Source organism: Pistacia vera, unplaced genomic scaffold, assembly GCF_008641045.1.
Source record: "Pistacia vera cultivar Batoury unplaced genomic scaffold, PisVer_v2 Contig6, whole genome shotgun sequence".
NCBI lineage: Eukaryota > Viridiplantae > Streptophyta > Magnoliopsida > Sapindales > Anacardiaceae > Pistacia > Pistacia vera.
In genome coordinates, this window is record NW_022196445.1 from 70,888 (window position 1) to 78,863 (window position 7,976).

At 34.4% G+C, this 7,976-nt stretch overlaps 1 pseudogene; it reads right to left on the reverse strand.

Moving 5' to 3' along the window:
* Positions 1-318: 318 nt before the first annotated feature.
* On the reverse strand, positions 319-2,704 carry LOC116110218 (annotated as a pseudogene).
* Between the last annotated feature and the right edge of the window lie 5,272 nt (positions 2,705-7,976).

The following is a 7,976-nucleotide window of genomic DNA, read 5'->3' on the forward strand; positions in this document are numbered from 1 at the left end:
ATATAAATTCCTAAAGGTTAAATTTCTCTATATGACATTTTTTTTTTTTTTTCTTAAAACAATCATAAGTGCATTAGCAGGAATATTTTCCTCCACAAAATAATTCTCCTGTATAAAGTCATTATACATATAAGTAGTTATGTTACTTCTGTAGTTCCTTCTGATACAGTGGCGGATCCAGGAATTTCACTCGATGGGGGCAAAAAATAAACAAAAAAATTTAAACCAATCATAACCATACTTTTTTTTTTTTCATTAGGATGAACTTCAACAAAAAGTTACAAAATACAATACATATATTCAAAAAACACAATTTTTCTACAATTGTCCTCGATGAGTTTTCATATTATGAACACGTTGGATAATCATCTCATCGTCAATTGTATCAAATACATCTTTCTCAATATAGGTGACCAAACAATCATTCATTCATTGATCTCCCATTTGATTGCGTAACCGACTTTTCACAAGATTCATTGCAGGAAAAGCCCTTTCAACGGTCGCAGTCGCAACTGGTAAAACCAATGCAAGTTTCACAAGCTTATACACCAATGGATACAAAATGTCTATTTTAAACCAAACTAAATTCTTAGCCAAATCACCAATTCCTTGTAACTTAGCAAATTCATCACAAGAACGCATGTCAATAACATAAGTCTTAACCTGGTTCTCAAGTACCCTCAACTCAAATGTAGAAAAATAAGATGGATAAAACTGGGGAAAACGGATCAACTTATGTTTGTCAAAAGCAGAGAATGAATTACTTGGATCTAAACATGCCATACAAAGAAGCAGCTCAGTACTAACCTCAGTGAAACGAGTGTTAAGTTCTTGAAGTTGCATATCTATCACAGTGTAAAACAATTCAACTCAATAGTGATGCAAATTTGTCATGTGCTCAGCTCTCCGTTGTGGCCGCCCTCGAATTGCAAACATATCATCCATATTCAAAATGGCATTATCATGCTTTTGGCAAAATGAAGAAACTTCACTGAACAAAGATTCACATCCTTCATCTCTCAACAATTGTAACCATTGTTTGGAAACTTTGACTAGGGCCATAGCATTTACAATGTCTTGATCTTTTCTCTGCAATGCTTGTGACAACTCATTAGTAATTGCTAATATACTTTCTATCATATGTAAGTTAAATGCAAAATCAAAGGAATATATTAAATCTAATAGATTACATGCTTCACCCCTTTATTCAGGATTTAAACCATCTTCTTTAATAACCTCAAGCACATCGGCCACAGAGGATAACAAAAGGATTAAGTTGATCAATATATAATAATACGAGCCCCAACGTGTATCACCAGCTTGTTTTAGACTTGTCTCTTGATTCAAACCTCGTCCCTTGCTAACTTCACCAATTTCTAGTGCTTCAACAAGTTTATGAACTTGGCTCTCCCGAAGCATGTCTCGACGCTTGCGTGAACCTCCAATAACATTTATCAAATTAGTAACTAAGCTGAAAAATGAAGCAATAGAAATGTGATTTTTTTGCAACGGCTACTAGTGTCAACTGAAGCTAGTGAGCAAAACAGTGAACATAATAAGCATATTCATTCTCCCTCAAAATCAAACTTTTCAGACCATTAAATTCTCCTTGCATATTACTTGCCCCGTCATAACCTTGTCCACGTAATCTTGACAAACTTAATCCATGTTGACAAAATAATGACTCAAGAGCCATCTTAAGTGATACTGTAGTTGTGTCACTAACATGTACAATGCCAAGAAATTGCTCAAGTACATGACCCTTTTTATCTACATAACGTATGGCAATAGCCATTTGTTCTTTAATTGACACATCACGAGACTTAGCAATCAAAACTGGAAATATGTCGTCTCCAAGATCACTAATAATAGCTTTTGTGGTTTCATTTGCCGCAGCATTCACAATATCTTTCTGAATCACTGGTGCTATCAATTTAAGATTCCCAGGTGCATTCTTCAAAACAACACCCTTAAAATGTTCATTATGCTGAGCTAGAAAATGAAGAAGTCCGACAAAGTTACCTTGGTTCTTCGAGTCTTTAGTTTCATCATGACCACGAAATGCCAACCCTTGACACAAAAGAAATCTAATGCAAACAATGGATGCAGTCAAGCGAGTTCGGTATTCAGTCCTAACTTGATCTGATTCCTTCGATAGAGCCACTTCGATATGTTGATTTTGATTCATTAAATTCACACAACTCTGTCGTGCTTGGTTATGAGCATTATTTGGCTGGCCAACATGAATTTGAAAGCGTTCTGGTTTCTTCCAATTACAAAATCCCTCACTAACGAAAGCGTCACTACCAGCTTGGCTTATAATGATAGGTCTAAAAAGATAACAATACAAACATAATGCAACATCTTTGGTCACACTATACTCAAGCCAATCGCCATACACATCAAAACAAGCAAGATTAAATCGATGATATCCTTTTCCAAATTTTGTCAGTGGAAATGCATGATTTTGAGGCTGGCAACAACTCTTTTGCAAGTAAAATCTTCGAATTGCATCCCTATAATTAGGATGATAATGATTGATTTTAGGCCGTAGAGCTAGATCAGATGGAAGATCTTTCAAGATGGCTTCTAGTTCTACATGACTTTCTTTTAATGGATCATTTTCTTTATCATTGGCTTTACTTTCTTGGACTGATGAGAATGATTGGTCTATTGTCGATTTTCTTTTGAGAAATTTATCCATATTGCATACCTAATAAGAAGTTTTAAACAAATAAAACAATAAGAAATTGTACAAGAATAATAACCTATAGTGATTTACATACATGGTAATGGAAAGACAATAAGACATACATAGTAACCCATAGTGATTTACATACATAGTAATGGAAAGACAATAAGAATGTGATATTTTGTGGGTTTGAATTCCTTTTAGACTCATTTAACATGAATCATGTAACATGAATCATGCATATTTATAGAAAAAAGAAGTCAACTCTTTTTATAAAATTTGATTTAGTCAAGTAATTTAATGAGGATGAAAGAAAAGATGCATAAACAATGATTTCTCAAGCTAATCTTTACAAACAATAAATAATTAGTTGTTTATGTTTATAAAGTTTAAAAAGTTTTTGACATTGTCAACAAAGAACTGTTATATAGTATCCATTCTGTCAATTGTTTCTCAATCAATTATCTCCTATTACATATATTGACAAGTGTACATTTTTTGCACATGTCATTATATTATTCCCACCTATTTCCTTCAAACCAGTTTGTGTATCACTTATTTGCTCAACCTCGGCCTGTTTCAACTAAAAAACAAACAGTACTATTCTAGGAATCAGGTGCGGAAGCGTTGCTCATATTATTCCTTCTCCTTTTTTTGTCATTTCCTCCTCCTAACTACATTTGCCCCTCTATTTGTGTCCAATCTTAATCTTGGTCTCTACATACTCTTCTTTTTTGGGTCTTTTGGGTTTATAGGGTCTGAATGATTCTGTGATTTGTTGTGTCTAGTCATACAAGCAATAGTATTGAATGTCAAACTTGAGTCTTTGAAGAAAAACTTTGTTACAAAATGATGCATAGACAATATTATGATTTACTGATGTTCCTTTACTCTTTTTGAGCTTTTGTTTTTTGTTTGTGGAATTGTAATTATTTCTATAATATTAATTAATATGTTTCTTCATGGTAACAACAACAATAGTGATTTTTTCATGTGCGCATCCAATAGACACACATGATATAAAGTTATTAACCAACTAACATCATCACTCTTGTCTCTCAAAATTCACGAGTAGGCGTGGGGAAGTCTGGGCATTGCCGCATTGGCTAAATAGTAAGGGCCCTTTCAAAGACTCTAGTTGGCCATTAGAAGCAGCATTCAGGTTTAGTTATACTTCAAATCTCAAATTCTAAATATATAATACTCAATTTTATTGGATAACTGCAATAACAAAAGTTCTAAAACTATAAAACATTGATTGAATAGAGAAAATTAGGAATTTAGGATTAGGGACATTACCTTTTGATAAATTGATGCAAAGTAGTGTTGGTTCAGACTTGGAAGGAGAGTTCGGTGAGAGAGACTTGATAGTTTAGTCTTTGGAGCACCTGCACCATGAGAGAAAGAGGGAAGAGAGGTTCTTGGCGTGCGTTGTTGTTTTGGTAACTGGTAAGAGTTCAAAAATCAAAAACAAAATCTCTTTTTTTCCCAAAATGTCAAAGTTCTATAGTGGGCAAAATGTCAAAGTCTTATGGGGGCAAAAGGCAAATAAATATAAATATAAATATTTATAGAAGCTGAAATTTTTTAAAGTGTTGGTGGGGGCCGTGGTCCCCACTTGTCATTAATTTGGTTTTGTGTATGTATATCATGATTATTTTTAAATACTATTGGATTTATTCGTAAAATATTATTTCAATCAAATGATGATAAATCTAATTGTATTTAAGCAGAATCCTGATAAAACAAATATCATAACGTCTTGATTAGAGAGTTACTCTTACATAGAAATTTAAATATTTTATTTTCACTTCATTAACCATGTAGAGAATAAATAGTAAAACTAGCAAATACAAAGTTTTATTGCTCCTAATGGAAGACTTTTCTTCATCTCTATACAACCAGAAGGGAAAAAAAGGGTAAAGCCTTGATAAGGTTGTGTATGATATTAATTTTAAATATGTTTTTGAAAATAAATTTATGAAATGAATTTTGTTTTTTTTTTTTTTGTAATTTTTTTAAATGTAAATTCAGGAAAGATTTAGAGAATATAAGGCGGTAATGTTGACATAAAAGGGTGAAAGTGCAAAGTTGTCAAGTATTTGGATGCCTTTAATAATGGTGTCAAAGTGATGTCGTTTTTAAGTAAAGAAATCAACTTTACTCTATAACAGTATCAGTATAAAAGAGCCATTGCTCTTTCTCACTGTATTGATTCTTAATCAAAGGAATACACACAAATCATGTTCTCTCATTTTCTTCCCTAAATTTGTTCAGATTTGCTCATATTTCACATGGTATTAGAGCCCTGATTCGCGTCAATGGCTAAGGATTCTTCTTCTTCTCATACACTTAACATCAATCGAGAAATGTTGCAAGATTCTTCAAATCAAACTACTTCAGCTCTCAATTTGAGCTTGCAAGTTATAAACCCTAAGCTGACAAGAAACAATTACCGCTTTTAGAGCTCTCAAGTTTTATCCACTGCTAGCTCTCATGAATTGGAAGATCACCTCTTAGGTAGAGGTCGTTGCCCCTCACCAGTTCTAATTGATGATTCTGAGGTAAGTGAACAACTTAATCCGGCTTATGTTTTGTGGAAAAGAGTTGACAAATGCTTAGTAAGTTGGTTACTTGCATCAATATCGGAAAGCATGTTCTGTGTTGTTTCAAAGTGTAGATTAGCCACTGAAATTTGGTTAGCCTTAGAAAATGAATTTATAACAGATTCCAAGGCTCGAGCTCTTCATCTTAAAAACTTGCTTCAAACAACTCAGAAAGGTAGTCTAAGTATTAGTGATTATGTTAAAAAGATGAAAGAGATCTCTGAAAGTTTAGCTGTTAGTGGAATGATTGTATTTGATAAGGACTTGCTTCAATATGTGTTAGATGGTTTAGGCCCTGAATATGATGTCGCTGTTATGAGCCTTACTTCCAGATTAGAATCCAAAGTTGACAGTGTTAAACTTCAAGAGGCACAGTTTTTACTTTAGAAGTATGAGCTTAGACTTGAAAAGTTTAACTCAGTTGATCTCTATAATAGGTCTGTTAATATAGCCTTAACTAGTCATCCTAATGTCTCTGGTGTTTACAAAGCAAAAGACTAGCCCAGCCACAACAAAGCTCCAAACTTTGAACATTTTTCCAACACTATACCTTCCCTAATTTCACTAGGAAATCCTCATAGCTTACAAACTTATGTTACTCCACCAACATTCACAACCTCTCATCCTCAAACCTTTATACCTTTTATTGGTAATGGATTGAATCAAAACTGGACTGGACCTGCTATTTATGGAAGAGGCAGAGGCTGTGGTAGTGGGATAAACATACTCATTTGCTAGGTCTGTAATAAGGCTGGACACTCTACTGTTCAGTGCTATCATTGTTTTAATGCAGCCTACAATGGTGTTTCACAGCAGCAACAAACTGTCCATGTTTCTCAATAGCAGCAACCTGTTCTTTCTCCTCAAGGCTACCAAAATGTATTACCTCAGCATTATCAGAATTTGACTTATCCTCAGCATGCTCAGAACAATGCTTTCTTTGCTTCTAATCAATTACACAATGTTCACTCACCACCAGTACCAAACAGTGGTTCAGCACAGTTCAGTCCTTCTTCCATTAGATAGTCAAGCACCATATTTGCTCCTACATCAAGTTTTGGAGTAACCAGTCAGCAAAATTCTAGTTATAGCCAAACTCACTTTGTTTCCACTGGACCATGGGTTGGAATTCGAACTGATAATGGTGCAGTTTTTGGACAATCTGGGAATTATTATAATCAACCATCTCATGGTTTTGATGTTGCTATAGCCTTTCCTTCAATAGATCCAGCATGGTATATGGACTTTGGAGCAATCGATCATGTGACCTCTGATCTTGGACAGCTGCAAATCAGTAAGACTTATGAGGGTGATGCTCAACTTCAAGTTGGCAGTGGTGAGCACCTTTCTATCTCTCATACAGGTTATTCTATCTTACCTAGTTCATTGCTCCAAATGTTTAGTGTTTACATCTTAGGAATATACTTTGTGTGCCAAACATTACAAAAAATCTGCTTAGCATCTCTAGGTTTACCAAAGACAACAATGTTATTGTTGAGTTTGATGCAAATTGTTGTGTTGTTAAGGACAAATCCACAAAGGCAATGTTGCTGCAAGGGGGCGTTCAAAGAGGTTTATATCAGTTGAACATTCCACCTGCTTTGTTCCTTCCATTGCCTCATCCTCTACAGCCTCATTCGCATCACCTACCTATTGTTCATCATCCAATAAAACGGCTCATTTTTTCCAATTCTCAGGAGATGCATTGTCTAATAAGTCCCATAGGCCTATTAGTCAAAACAAGTTAGTTGTATCTACTGATGCTACTTCCCATTGTAATCAGTCTCAAATGCAAGCTACTAATAATCCGTCTCCCTTATCATCCCATAATATATTAGGCAATAAGGCATACCTCTCATGTAAAGAGGTTTGTAACACCTCTAATGCTAATAAAATTGATCATTCTAATGTTTCACAAACTGCTTCAGTTTCTGATTTTCATTCTGCTATTGACATGTTTGATCCTAATATGCATAATTCTGATACTTTGGATAAGTCTGAAGAAAAGTCTATGAGTAATGAATTCTTATGTCCTAAGTCTGAGATGTCTCATGCTATTCAGAACAAACTAAGTCTACCTGAAAATGTGCAGTTAACTACTTTCAATGCATCCAATGTGTCACATATTAATATGCATGAGCTAAATCTGACTAAGTCTGAATTTCAAAACAATCTTCACTGCCTTCTTGTTAAAAAACTATTTCCTTCCTATATGGTTTGGCATAGGAGGTTAGGACACCCCAATTCTACTGTTTTTCAAAAAATCATGTCCTGTTTTTCAGGTTCCTAATCACAATCCTCACAATTTCCAAAGTCTGAAAACTTCTTTTGTGATGCATGTCAGATAGGCAATCTACATCAGAACACCTTTCCTTCCTCTCAATCACATGCCCTTGAACTGCTTGCCTTAATTCATAGTGATGTCTGGGGCCCTGCCCTGCAGTTTCTGTTGAAGGTTTCTGGTATTATGTTCAGTTTTTAGATGATTTTAGTAGGTTTACATGGGTTTTTCCTTTAAAAACAAAAGCTGAATTTAAGTATGTTTTTATTAAATTTCATCACCTTGCCGAGAGGCAATTTAACACTAAACTAAAGTGTCTTCAATCCGATCAAGGAGGAGAGTATAAAACTCTCATTCCTTATCTTAATGACTCAGACATTCAATTTAGACACTCATG